Source organism: Podarcis filfolensis (assembly GCF_964270895.1).
Source record: "Podarcis filfolensis genome assembly, chromosome: 9".
NCBI classification, from domain to species: domain Eukaryota; kingdom Metazoa; phylum Chordata; class Lepidosauria; order Squamata; family Lacertidae; genus Podarcis; species Podarcis filfolensis.
The window spans coordinates 62,579,773-62,594,706 of NC_139610.1; the positions used below are offsets into that span (position 1 = coordinate 62,579,773).

General features: G+C 44.3%; 1 protein-coding gene across 1 annotated transcript in view; it reads right to left on the reverse strand.

Moving 5' to 3' along the window:
- Positions 1-10,232: 10,232 nt before the first annotated feature.
- NUDT9 (nudix hydrolase 9) overlaps positions 10,233-14,934 on the reverse strand; it is a 37,227-nt gene continuing 32,525 nt past the window's right edge. Inside the window, exon 10 of the transcript XR_014538441.1 lies at positions 10,233-10,438. The gene's annotated coding sequence lies outside the window, so the exon portion shown is untranslated. The remainder of the gene's footprint in view (positions 10,439-14,934) is intronic.

Below are 14,934 nucleotides of genomic sequence, written 5' to 3' on the forward strand. Positions count from 1 at the left end.
AGGCATCCCTTAAGGCAACAACAGCAACAGGGAAGGCAGCACCATATATGGACTTCCTCCGGGGTGCCCAGTGTCCTTCCCACAGACTGAAAGCCAGCATTAACTGAGAGCTTCCATGAAGGAATCAATGTACATCCCTCTGGACAACTAGGGGTGGGTGCACCTGTCAATTTTCTCATTAAGTCCAGGTTCTTCACTTTCCCACATCAGCCTACAATTTTTTGCATTTTAAACGTCCTCATCATTTCAGGGTAATATATGCAGAATTTTGCCTTGCAATTTTTACCCATTGTATGCATTTTATGGACATTTCCCTGTGTCCTGTGGACTTTTTTTTTTTAACTGCATCATAAAGCCTGGAGAAGTGAGAAGTTTTAAGGATAGTTGTGTTTCGGTTTGAGTTGTATTGCTTCAGGGGGTGCAAATTTGAATCATAGAGTCACAGAACTGTAGAATTGGAAGGGACCCTGTGGGCCATCGAGTCCGACCCCCTGCAATGCAGGAATCTCAGCTAGATCACACATAACGGATGGCCACCCAAACTCTGCTTAATAACCTCCAAGGAAGGAGAGTCCACCATCTCCCGAGAGAGACTGTTCCACTGGTGAACAGCTCACTGTCTCAAAGTTCTTCCTGATGTTTACAGTGGTACCTCGGGTTACATATGCTTCAGGTTACAGACTCCATTAACCCAGAAATAGTACCTCAGGTTAAGAACTTTGCTTCAGGATGAGAAGAGAAATCGTGTGGTGGCAGTGTGGCAGCAGGCCCCATTAGCTAAAGTGGTGTCTCAGGTTAAGAACAGTTTCAGGTTAAGTACGGACCTCCGGAATGAATTAAGTACGTAACCAGGGGTACCACTGTAGTTGGAATCTCCTTTCTTGGTGCACACAGCCAGCAAAAGTTGAATTTAAGGAAAATATAGGGTTGTCGTCAGGTAAGGCCTACTCCTAACAGACCTATTTTAATTAATGGACCTAAGTTACTGACTTCCATTAATTTCAGTGGGTATAGTCTGAGTAGGACTAGCCATGAATTTGAGCCATAATTTTTCAAATACATTAATAACATGATGGGAGCCTTGAAAATAACAAATAGATAAACCAATCAACATCCTTTTCATGCATGTCTTGTTTTTTTTATGCTGATGGACCTATGCTGCTGTTTGAAGCTTTTTTAAAGAGACTAGTCATTTTAATGATAGTTTTGTGCTGTTCGTAAAGGTAAAGGTAAAGGGACCCCTGACCATTAGGTCCAGCTGCGAACGACTCTGGGATTGCGGCGCTCATCTCGCTTTATTGGCTGAGGGATCCGGTGTACAGCTTCCGAGTCATGTGGCCAGCATAACTAAGCCGCTTCTGGCGAACCAGAGCAGTGCACGGAAACACCGTTTACCTTCCCACCGGAACGGTACCTATTTATCTACTTGCACTTTGACATGCTTTCGAACTGCTAGGTGGGCAGGAATTGGGACTGAGCAATGGGAGCTCATCCCATCATGGGGATTCAAACCACCGACCTTCTGATCGGCAAGCCCTAGGCTCTGTGGTTTAGACCACAGCACCACCCATGTCTCTATTGTGCTGTTCTTAATGGTGTTTTATAGTTTATTGGCCTGATATTGCAGTATACAAATGGAGGTATGTAAATATTTTTGTAAATAATTTTAGAGGCAAAAATCTAAACTTTTTATCACAGAATTGCTGTCGGTCTCCATTGACCCCAGTCGAAGGAAAAAGAAACCCCACACCGCTCAGAGAACACACACATGTATTCACACCGATCCCAGACTGTATAGAATGGCCTTTTGTGTTCTGCATTATTTTGATTCTAGTTACAAAATGTGCTTGGAAAAAATTCCACCTAAATATAGAGTTGACTTAGTGAAACCTACAGGTGGGTGGGTGGGTTTGGTGTGGCTTCAAACAGGGCCATGAACATTCTGCACAGACATCCTGTTGACACAACGGAGGGAGCCTCCCTTGAAGCACATAGTATTTATAATAGGTTGGGATTTTCAGCCAGTAGACCCCAAACATCTAATTTTCTATGGGAAAGAAAATAATGCTCACCCAGTTCTCTCCACTGAGATGCTTATGTGATGCACATAGTATTTATAATAGGTTGGGATTTTCAGCCAGTAGACCCCAAACATCTAATTTTCTATGGGAAAGAAAATAATGCTCACCCAGTTCTCTCCACTGAGATGCTTATGTATCATGTACTCTCTCCCTCCCTCGCTCTCCCTCTCTAGTTTCTCCTTCCTTCAGGGTATACAGATATGAGAAACTTTACCCATACACACAAAAAAATGTGTGTGTTTCCATTGCCTGGTTCCTGCCCCCACTGCCACACTCTGTAGTGAAACTATAATTTCATCACAAGACCTTTTCTGTTTCCAGAGCTATTTTAAAGGCAATAATTTATTTATTTTCTTGAAGCTACAGCAGAATATCCTCTTTAATGTGGATGACTAATTCATAATTATTATTATTTCCTTGATAGTAGTTCACTCTACATAGTCCTGATGTAGAAATGTGAGATACTCCCTGCTCTCCCCATGTCTTCTAACACCAAGGGTCATGCAGGAATCTCTACTAAAGCATCCATGACAGATGGCCATCCAACCTCTGCTTAAAAACCTCCAAGGAAGGAGAGTCCGCCACCTCTTGTTGGAGTCTGTTCCACCGTCAAACAGCTCTTGCTGTCAGAAAGTTATTCTTGATGTTTAGTCGGAATCTCATTTCCTGCAACTTGAATCCATTGGTTCGGGTCCTACCCTCCAGTCCTGGAGAAATCAAGTTTGTTCCATCTTCCGTGTAACAGCCCTTTAGATATTTGAAGATGTCTCCTCTTGTCCAGCTCCCTCAAAGATTCTTCATAAGGCTTGGCTTCTAGATCCTTGATCATTTTGGTCAACCTCCTCGGCACACATCCCAGCTTGTCAATATTCTTCTTAAATTGTGGTGCCCAGAACTGGTGTGGTCTGACCAAGGCAAAAAGGAGTGGGATGACTCTTCCTTCTCCTCCTCCTCCTCCTCCTCCTCCTCCTCCTCCTCCTCCTCCTCCTCCTCTTCTTCTTCTTCTTCTGTGATCACTCGTAGCAGAGTAAGATTGTCTTCCATGAACACAGTCTTAACAGTGAGTCCGTGAGTGACTGTGGAGGCCAATTCAGGATCCACATGTCCTTCCACAGTGGGCAGGAGCTGATCAAGGTGAGGGTTTGCCAAACGTGCCTTCCTCTTAGCATGTTTCTCCCTTTCGTCCTGATTACTTCCTTTGACCTGGACACTAGACTTCTGCTGATGCAGCCTAGAATAGCATTAGGGTTTTTTTGCTTCTGCATCACACAGTTGTCTCATGCTGAGGCGTATGTTCACAAAGGAGACATTTTGGCTTTGAATGTGGTAGCAGGGGGAGAAATGGGGTGGGCAAAGCTGACCATTTGAATTTGTCTCCGTTTCTCATTTTTTCCAATCTTAAGTCCAATTTAAGAGTCGTCAATAGGCTCATCACAGCTATCTGCCAATCACCCATTCCCACCACCCTTCTGAGTAATACCCCTCCCCACCTTCTCACTATATAGAAGGATCTGGCAACTTCTGTTTCAGTGTATCTGAAGAAGTGTGCATGCACACGAAAGCTCATACCAAGAACTAACTTAGTTGGTCTTTAAGGTGCTACTGGAAGGAAAAAAAAAATTTTGTTTTCACATTTTCATCGTTCAGGATTGGGAAGTGTCTGATGGAGATGGGCTTCCAGCAAAGCTGACGGAATGAGTCCTGCTTCCTAGCTCTCCCACTGAGGCAGTCTAATGGAAAGGCAGATCCCAGTTAGAAAATAATGGAAAATTACTGTGGAAAATGTATAGACTACTTTTAGAATGGCACACAAAGGATGAACAGGTTAAATTGGTAATAATACACTGGGTGAGGGATTTGGGGCATGGCAGTCAACTTTCTGATTGGGAAAGGTTATGGAAAACGGATTTAAAATTTTCGGTATGTTGTACGTTGAAAGAGAATTATATGAAAATGATGTATGGGTGGTATCTGATTCCTACTAAATCTGCAAAAATGTATAAGACAAGTCCAAATATTTGTTGGAAATGTAAAGAACAAGAAGGTACCTTTTATCATATGTGGTGGACGTGTAAGGTAACAAATGCATTCTAGGAAATGATATATAATGAAATAAAAAAATGTTTAAAATAACCTTTATAAAGAAACCAGAAGCATTTTTATTAGGAATTGCAGGTACAGAGATTCCAAAGGAGCAGAAAAGTCTTTTTAGGTATGCAATGACGGCTGCACGGATGCTACTAGCCCAGAGATGGAAAGAAGATAAAGTCCCTACCAGAGGAGAATGGCAAACTAAGCTGTTGGACTACACCGAAATGGCAAAACTGACCGGAAGGCTCAGGAACCAAGAAGACCAAAGTTTTAAGAAAGAATGGGAAAGATTTATAATTTATTTCAGAGACCACTGTAAGCAAATGAAAACATTAGCAGGATTTTAACAACACTTGTAAGGTAACAAATACGTTGGATAGCATGGAGAGATTTAAAATATGGATGATGAAATAATATGCAGTTGAAAAAGATGACAATAGGACCCATGGAAGGGATGGAGGGAAGTCTTGAGATTCAGAGGAATCTCTGAGTATGTATTTGATATTGTTATAATTTTACGCTTGTAAAATCAGATAAAAATTGTTGTTTAGTCGTGTCCGACTCCTCGTGACCCCATGGACCAGAGCACGCCAGGCACTCCTGTCCTCCACTGCCTCCCGCAGCCTGGTCAAACTCATGCTGGTAGCTTCGAGAACACTGTCCAACCATCTCGTCCTCTGTCGTCCCCTTCTCCTTGTGCCCTCAATCTTTCCCAACATCAGGGTCTTTTCCAGGGAGTCTTCTCTTCTCATGAGGTGGCCAAAGTATTGGAGCCTCAGCTTCAGGATCTGTCCTTCCAGTGAGCACTGATTTCCTTAAGAATGGATAGGTTTGCTCTTCTTGCAGTCCATGGGACTCTCAAGAGTCTCCTCCAGCACCATAATTCAAAAGCATCAATTCTCCGGCGATCAGCCTTCTTTATGGTCCAGCTCTCACTTCCATACATCACTACTGGGAAAACCATAGCTTTAACTATACGGACCTTTGTCGGCAAGGTGATGTCTCTGCTTTTTAAGATGTTGTCTAGGTTTGTCATTGCTTTTCTCCCAAGAAGCAGGCGTCTTTTAATTTCGTGGCTGCCGTCACCATCTGCATAGAGCCCAAGAAAGTAAAATCTCTCACTGGCTCCATTTCTTCCCCTGTTATTTGCCAGGAGGTGATGAGACCAGTGGCCATAGCTCAACATAAAAAAAAAAAAATTATTCACACACAAAAAGAAAAGGTTGCTCCCAGTTGACAGCTGGGGGAGAGGAGGCCAGATGGAGCTGGACTAGTAGATACTCTCCCTCTTAAATTGGTTGGAATAGTTGGAAAGTATAGAATAGAAATCTCTTTTTTGCCCCTTTGACGTTTTTAAAAGGGGGGGGGAGCAGCTCCATCTCCGATCATATATTTCGTCCAAAAACATCCACTTTCTGAGGCCTGGGAGAGGATGCTGGCTGATCCAGGGCTTTTGTGTTCCCAGCCCATTTCCGAATTGGTGGAAACTTCTATCTTTGTTGCCTGTCCTTGTTAATTTTGGATGTTCCCAAGTATGAGATAATATAATTTTCCAAATTATAACCTGTGAGTACATTCTATGGTTAAAATATTTTTTCAGGCAATTTTTGAGGAAAAATAAAGGATAATTTAAGGCATACACACAGAGAAAGAGACACAGAAACACACACACATACAAGGAAGAAATGCATCTTTATTAAGATGGTGCGCAATTTATTGCGATGAACATACAGAAACAGGGCAATTTAAGATGCAAGTTGAAGCAGTTGCTTTAAGTCAATTGGCTTCCCTTTTGAGTTTGAGTTGTCATTTCACTCCAGTTAAGTCTGGAATGGAATTGGGGTTGGCAAAAAAAAATGCAATATTTGTATGTTCAGATTGTATAAAAATCACAAACTGACATAAGATCAGGAGAAAGTTTAAAGTTTAAAGTTTAAACATGGATTGTGGTCCTTCGTATTTGTCGATCTGGCTCTAATCTTCCCCCTAGTGATCTGACATAGTAGAACATCCAATACTGTTGTTTGTTTGACTGGCATAGCACCTATAAATGGGTGACAAGGCATTTGCAAAAAATAATGCTGTTCTTTCTTAAGTACGGAAAGTATCCATCAATGCTTGGAAATCTAAGAAACCCAAAAATACTGAGATTCATAAATGGGTTATGTAATTTGTTGGTTTTCTTCTAAATCAGTGCAGTCTTGAATGGTTTAGTCTGCCATCTTGGTTCAAAATGGCATTCAATGGTATCCAAACAAGAGCTAAACCTGCTCCTCAGTCTCAGGAACCACCGTGCCAAATTTGGCGGTGATATCTTCAGAGGGCAATGCAATGAAAAGATGGTTTCAGGGCTGAAACAGCCTTGGTTACCCAGATGGGTGACCTTTATCAAGAGAGGGACAGGGAGAGCACATAGCTGTCAACTTTTCCCTTTTTTAAAGGGAAATTCCCTTATTCCGAAAAGGATTCCTCGCAAGAAAAGGGAAAAGTTGACAGCTATGGGAGAGCGTGACCCTGCTGCTCCTGCTTGAGCCATCATTGGCCTTTTATACCTTTGACCATGGGTAGGCAAACTAGGGCCCGGGGGCCGGATCTGGCCCAATTGCCTTCTAAATCCGGCCCGCGGATGGTCCAGGAATCAGTGTGTTTTTACATGAGTAGAACGTGTCCTTTTATTTAAAATGCATCTCTGGGTTATTTGTGGGGCATAGGAATTCATTCATTTTTTTTTTTTTAATATAGCCCGGCCCCCACAAGGTCTGAGGGTCAGTGGACCGGCCCCCTGCTGGAAAAGGTTGCTAACCCATGCCTTTGACCATGGTATCCTTCTGGACCAGGATGGGTATCAAAGGCCCTGAATTACAATAGTTTCTTTCCTGCCGGAGAGTAGCAGTGGGGGAGTGTGTCTCAGTCCACCAGCACTTGTGCTATGGGGTTTTGTAGGGAGCTATTCAGTCCCCCTCACACAAAAAAGCTGCACTTGTTTTTCCCTCTTCCCCTCCTTTTTTTTTTTTTTTAGAAAACCACTGAGACAACTGCAGGTGTCATACAGCTGCTGATGGGACAAGTTCTTAAGTGCTTTTGTTGAGCCTGAGCGTTACCGTCTAATCCCGAGGATGGTGATGTCAATGAAAACACTCCCAGTGGTTTCCATGGGGTTTCCATGGGGTTTCGGCTTTTAAGTGGGTGCAGCTTAAGTTCCCTCCTTCTTTAGGTTGCTGTCGTGAGACTGGGAATGCTCAGGGTTGAGTAACCCTTGTGGCTCAGGTAGGCCCCCAATGAACCATTTTGAGGTTAGTGTTCATAAGGGAGGGGGTTGGAGAGGACTTGAAATCACAGGCTCCAAGTACAGTGGTACCTCAGGTTACATATGCTTCAGGTTACATACGCTTGAGGTTACAGACTCCACTAACGCAGAAATAGTACCTCAGGTTAAGAACTTTGCTTCAGGATGAGAACAGAAATTGTGCTCCGGCGGCGCAGCGGCAGCAGGAGGCCCCATTAGCTAAAGTGGTGCTTCAGGTTAAGAACAGTTTCAGGTTAAGAACGGACCTCCGGAATGAATTAAGTACTTAACCTGAGGTACCACTGTATGGGGGAACTGTGGGGCCTAGGTGCCTCCACAAAAAAAACTTTGGCAGCAGCCACATGGGCATGCCGCGGGGCATCCACACAAATTTTCACAGAGACTTTCAAAAAGATACATGGCAAGCTGATGGGAAAATGTGGAGAATGGACTTAGATTAGAAAAATAAGAAACCAAGAGAAACCAAAACCCACACATTCACCCACCCTGCCTGGTGAGTAAACTCTGCGGGTTACTTTCTAGGTCTTAGAAGATTCACCACAGTGAGAGGGTTTGGCACTCTGCGAACTGAGGCAAAGTATGATGAAGTTCCGTACTGGAAAGATCTTCTTAATCCTGCAAAAATAAAACAAATCCCATGTGAGTATTAGACATAACAAAGTAAAACGCTGGAGTTAGATGCCAATGGTTGGGATTAGCAGACGTGTTTTTCACAAAACCCTTGCAGAAACATCATGCCAGCTCCTTAACCCTGTTAAGATTTTTACACACCATGGAAAGAGTGGGGCGCATTTTGCTAAGTTCCCACTCCCTCTGGCACGTCACCTTCTCCTCCCCACCATCCTTCTACTGGACCATCCTTCTACTGGTGGGGAAAACCTGCGTCCAAATCCTTGGTATGAGACTCAAACAAGGGATAGGAAAGGGGAAGCAGAATGATAAAGGGGCTGGAGAAACTCCCCCACAAGGAAATAATTCAATGTTTCGGTCCTTTTAGTTTAGAGGAAAAAGGAGCGTATGGAGGGAATGGAAAGAGGTCTATGAAAAGATGTGCAATACAGATACAGTGGTACCTCTGGATGCAAACAGGATCCGTTCTGGAGCCCCGTTCGCATCCTGAAGCCAACGCAACCCGTGTCTGCGCATGCTCGGGTCACGATTCGCCACCTTCCACGCATGCACGTGACGTCATTTTGAGCACATGCAAATGCGCGAGCAGTGAAACCCAGAAGTAACATGTTCCGTTACTTCCAGGTTGCTGCAGAGCGCAACCCGAAAACGTTCAACCTGAAGCTACTTCAACCCGAGTCAACCCGAGGTATGACTGTAAAAGGAGTAGCTCATAATTCCTTTTCTCTAGCTCATAATTCCCTAGCTCATAATTCCAGAACCTAGTGAAGGCGAATGGTTGGAGACTCAGAACACACAAAAGGAAGTATTTGTGTACAAAGCACATAATTCATAATGCCATTATGCAAATCATTTTATATCCCTCACCTCCTGCCAAAGAAGCCTAGGGTGGTGCAGAACTAATGATAAAACAATAAATACATCTTTATTAAAATTCCCGAAGATCTCAGCCTGGAGCCGTGTTGAAGTGGAAGGTCTTTAGTGGGTGCTGAAAAGAAAACGGAGAAGATGGCGCCTGTATCATTTATAAGGGGAGGGAATTCCAAAGGGTGGATGCCACAACATTTAAAGCCCAGTTGCCACACTGTGCAGAATGGAGCTGTGTAGAGCATAGGGATCAATTGGGTTTATAAGGAGAGGTGACCTTTCAGATACAGTGGTACCTCCAGTGGAGGTCCGTTCTTAACTTGAAACTGTTCTTAATCTGAGGTAGCACTTTAGCTAATGGGGCCTCCCTCTGCCACCACCACACGATTTCTGTTCTCATCCTGAGGTAAAGTTCTTAACCCAAGGTACTACTTCCGGGTTAGCAGAGTCAGTAACCTGAAGCGTCTGTAACCTGAAGCATCTGTAACCCGAAGGACCACTGTATCCTGGTACCACCGAAAACCAACACCCTTGACCGTAGCCTGGTAGCTAAACTGTGACCGCGCAAGGAGTACCGTGTGGTAGCTGCACCTTTAAAAAAGGGCATTGTAGAACTGGAAAAAACTTCAGAAAGGGGTAGCAGGCCCCTGGCCAATGGGAGATGGGGCTCTGCCCCACTGAACTTTCTCTGCTCCCCCCAAAAAACTATTTATTTATTTATTTATTTATTTTTACAAACAAGTACGGTAATTAAATGAAAAAGAGAGCCTTCATTTTTCTTTCTTAAAGTTCCTTTTGTCACACTTTGTCTCAGAGATTAAGGCACACAAAAATAAGCTTGGAGGCCTAAGCCAATCGGAACCATGCAGTTCTACTGTTGCTGTTTGCTCTTTTAAATCTGTATATTCCTAGCTTGCAGCAGCATGTGTATGCATGTGTAGCTTTCCTTTGAGGAAGACAACTCAGCAGCACATCTTTCCTCCTTTGCTAAGGTGAGTTGTGAGAAAGTGGGCCCCTTCATAACTATTGGACGGTTGCAACACCTGCTGTGGCTGTAGAGACCAATGCAGTAAAGACATGTTTTGTTGCAGCTGGGGCAGATGAAGGTATCCAGTTGTGCTGCTGGCTTGAGTAATATTGTATTCCAGCATTTTGCCCTCCCATTTGTCCAGAGTCAGGACTCTGGGATGGAAGCACGGTTGCTGGGAAATGGTGCTTTCGGGCCTGCCAGAGCAAAGCAAGAACAGATAACATACGCAGAAGGCAAGGCATGCCAGAAACTGTGGCTGCTGTGCAATTTATTCAGAAGTCAAAGAATTGTTTCGTTACGTGTTTCAGAAACTATTGGCAGCTTGACATAACAAATAGAAGGGTACATAATGAACAGCCATCCCAAACTTTAGTCAAAGGTTCGTAAGAAAAAACTAAGTGTTACAAATATAACCAATGAGAAGCTGGCTTGCTTAACAGGTTAGCATCATCGGTGATTTGCAGATAAGCCTTCCTCACAGGGATGGTTCCAAAGTATAATGACCTCCATGTCACAAAGTGGCCCAGAGGCAAAGCTAATATTAAGAGTGGCCCAAGGCAGTTTACAATCACTTTGCTGCTGCTTACGTATGTGTGTGTAGCTTTCCTTTGAGGAAGACAACTCAGCAGCACATATTTTCTCCTTTGCTAAGTTGAGTTGTGAGAAAGTGGGCCCCTTCATAACATATGTTTCCCCATTTGTGGGTATGATACTGTCATGGGACAGGAGGCAGCTTCACCTGCTGAACAGCACCCTGAAGGTGGAGAAGGGGGAGTGACTCCACTTGCAGCTGATCAGCCTTCAAGGTCACAGAACAGAAGGCACTGATGAGAACCAATTGGCTTCAGCCTTCTTAAACACAGCTCTCAGCAGCAGAGTCAGATGCTGGAAACAACATCTGTGGTTCCTGGTCCGACCTTGCTGCTGCCTGCTCTCCATCTGAACCCTTGGCTTTGTGATTATTGGATTCCTTGACCACTGGACTGTCTGACTATGTGGATTGCTGTTTGCCTGGCCCTCGAAACGGACTTGTCTTCATATGCTGACTCTGTCAAGCATTTCCTAGAGTCTCTTCTCTTTTGTTTGATTTTGCCTGGTACTCCACCAAGTCCTGCATGCTGTTACTCGGCAATGGGACTACAACAGGTGGGAAGAATGCTGAAGAAGAAGAAGAAGAAGAAGAAGAAGAAGAAGAAGAAGAAGAAGAGGAGGAGGAGGAGTTTGGATTTGATATCCCGCTTTATCACTACCCAAAGGAGTCTCAAAGCAGCTAATAATCTCCTTTTCCCTTCCTCCCCCACAACAAACACTCTGGGAGGAAAGTGAGGCTGAGAGACTTCAGAGAAGTGTGACTGGCCCAAGTTCACCCAGCAGCTGCATGTGGAAGAGCGGGGAATCGAACCTGGTTCACCAGATTACGAGTCCACCGTTCTTAACCACTACACCACTGACGAGTTGAGGGAAATCACATGCTCACACTCATGTCCTACTTGCAGACTTCCCATGGGCATTGGGTTGGCCACTGTGAGAACAGGATCCTCGGCTAGATGAGCCATTGGCAGCTGGCCTGATCCACCGGGGCTCTTGTGTTCTTCCTTAATCTATGGGATTTGCAACCACAAGATGTGGCGATGGCCACTAATTTAGATGGCTTTAAAAAGGGATTAGGCAAATTAATGGAGGATGACTATGTGCTACCTCCAAGATCAGAGGTGACATGCTCTGAATACCAGTTGTTGGTACTCATGTCCAGTTTTCAGGCTTTCCCATAGGCATCTGGTTGACCACTGTGAGAAGTCCACTCACCTTTTACCCAGTGGGTAGCATTGAGGCCAAGCAGCCGGGCCTCAACAGTTTTCCAGCGCAGGGGTGGAGGTATGCTGCCTCCCCCCGTGTCACAGCTGGCCGTGTCATCTGTGCTGGGGGACAGTCCCAGCCAACCAGCTGGCAAGGTGAGTGTGGCCATGGGCAATTTAATCACAGATATTGAGAAGATATTGAATTATTTGAGCAGGTTTAAACAATTTGGGGCAATTAAAATGTTAAAAGTTAAATAAACTTTGTGGAAGGAGGAGTGTTAAGTTATATAGAAGTGCACATATGGTTGATTTGAATATATTATTATTGAATATGTATATTATTGAAAATTGTATACCCAATGTATCAGCCACCTGGGGGGTTTCGCTGTTTGTGTTTAGTGGTTGGTAAACAACAACAACAATTAATCACAGTGTGGCCGGTCGGCACCCTCTTGCCTCTTTTTCGGATCAAACCCTCTTTTCACGCCTTGCTATGGCAGTTGTCAGTCGCCATGTTATTGGGGCCGGATAGGAACTTTTCCCACTTGGCAAAATGGCCATTTGGTTTTCGCCTACCTGGTAGCAATCGTCACAACTTTTGTGAGGTTGGGCATTGGATAAGCCTTTGGTTGGTTGGAGGGGAGGTTGCTGCCTTCGCCTGCCCCTCCTCAGGAAGGGTATCCTGTTAAAGGGATCTTGGATGTGAATACTGTCTGAAGCCTGGATGTGGGCTTAGCCCTTACGGGGACCCCTCAGGGAACCCCTATATAATGTAAGTCATAGGGCACCCCCTATTGGTGGTTTACCCTTCTGTGGGCTCCCTGCCAGGAGTCAACATATAGCCTGGCTTCACCCCAATGCCTAAGCCACACCGCTCACATCTGCAACCGATAAAGTTGTGGCCTATTTGAACCCACAAACCAAAATACTCTGTCAGTATGTTTTATTGTTCTCCTGGGAACTTTGTGGCTCTGGTGCCTTGGCACACAACAGAATGTTCGATCAGACAGACCTAATCTAATTGGGATGTTCTTGTGTTCGTCACTGGATGTAACGTGTGTTCCTGTTTTCATCTGTGAAGTGTTGGATGACATGCTGCTTCATCATTTTACTTTCAAAGGCAAATTTTAGAGGTGAGCCATGAACCAGAAGTCCCAAATGATGGGCCAGGCATGGGAGTCAGTCAAGGGTAGCACAGAAATGTTCCAGGACCAGGCAGACTTTGTTGAAGAATGTTAATTGCTCATATAAGCCTTGGCGTCCAGCCCGCTTCGGCTGCGAAGGCCACATTCCAAAGGCTCTGAGCAAACGCAGAGTTTAACGTGCGGCAAGAGAAAGCTGCAAGCTCCAATGCGTTCTTCAGTGTGCTTAAATAAAATCCACTCAGGATATTAGCAGCTAGAAGCAGTTTTTATTTACAGCAGACTATCCATTGTCTATCACAGCGAACAGCATCATGAAAACACATCCTCTCTCCTCAAAAGCGAAAGTAGAGAAAAAGAACAAAGGCTGGAGACTGTCGGATATGACGTGTCTCTCCCCTCCTCCCAATTTGTAGGCAGGGCGTACACTCTGAGCTGTTTAACCCTGTAAGCTCAGGTTCTCCTCACATTTGTTACCAAGGCAAATTCCTAGCCCAAACAATAAGCATATTAAACCCCTTCCTATCTAATATGACCTAATGATGGCTAGCCTCGGTGGACAAAGCTAGTCCAGGGCCTTCCTTCCTGCTAGGATGATGTTCAGTGTGGCAGTGGTGAGAGTTTGGGAGCTGCTTATGGGACCAAAGATTCTTGGGTCTGTACCTGGGAGCACCTGACACTGGCTCTAGTGTTGGTAACCTGATGCCCTTCTGAAGTTTTGGACCACGTCGCCAATTGGCCCCAGCCAGCATGGTCAACAGTCAAGGAAGATGTACGCCAAACATCTGGAGTGCACTAGGTTGGGGGAAGAGTGGTTGAATTCCTAGCAGGCCTTCTCTCTCTTCCTCTCTCTCCTCACTACTGCAAAACACATATTTGTCTTTCCTGCCAATTTTATAGCAATTTGGATGACACAGTGGCAAATCTACTCGGAGGGATATGGAAGCCTGAACTAAGAAGATAATTATCTGTGGTGGGTGGTGTTCCCGATGTTTCATTTTGGGGTGTTGTCTTCAGATATTTTAAACCGGAGAAGATTACTGACTGACAAATATTTAGAAAGTAAGGTTTCAAAATAAGCAAGCAATGTAAGAACAGAGGATCTTGGACTGGGTGGGTCTTGGCTGTGAGATGATAATAAGGTTTCCCCCCCCTTTAATAACAGGAGTTGGGTAAGTTTCAACTTCCCTAAGCTTTGTAAAAATATGAATAGGATTACCTGGGCATGATTTATTAATGAATAGTATTTGTTTAGTCCAGTGGCTAACGTGTGGTCTTGAACAAAAAACACCTTGGGATCAGATCCTGTACCTGAGATGCAACAGTGGTCATAAGCAAAGGCCATCGCATATAGATCCAACCATATCAGCCCAGAGTGGGGCAGTCATCTTTGGGGCACCATCACTATCAGTGCAATCCTGTGAATGTAGAGTCAAAAATAAAATCCACTGTTTTTAAATGCACTTACTCCCAGGTACATGGATTTTAGCTTAATAATTTGGAGCTCAATAAGATGCACGCAGTCTCATTCTCTGTGTCCAAATCTGAGGAATGGATCTGAAGTTTTGGGAGCAGCCCAGATTGCTTCAGACAAAGTTGGAGAAGGTTGCTTTGCTTCAAACAAGGTCCACAACTCTTTGAAACAGGTTGCCACTGTACAGGTTGTCCAGAGCAGATGCACACCCTCAGAATTTCTGCCATTGTGGTACTCAGTGCAGTGGAGATACTGTATTATTTCCCCGATGATATTGAGGTAGTGACCTTGTCATCAGCCAGACTGCTGCATTAGTACATACTTAGGGGCAGTTCCTCTTACAATCGCTTCTTATCACAATAAAAAGATAGCCCAGGGATTTCTGCAGGTAAACCACAGACGCAAAACCAAAACTCCTAATCTTATTGGGTATTAACAAATTATGACTCATGAAGACCAGTGATTTTTTTTTCTTTGATGGTTAAAGCCATGTCATTGGGACATGACTATACA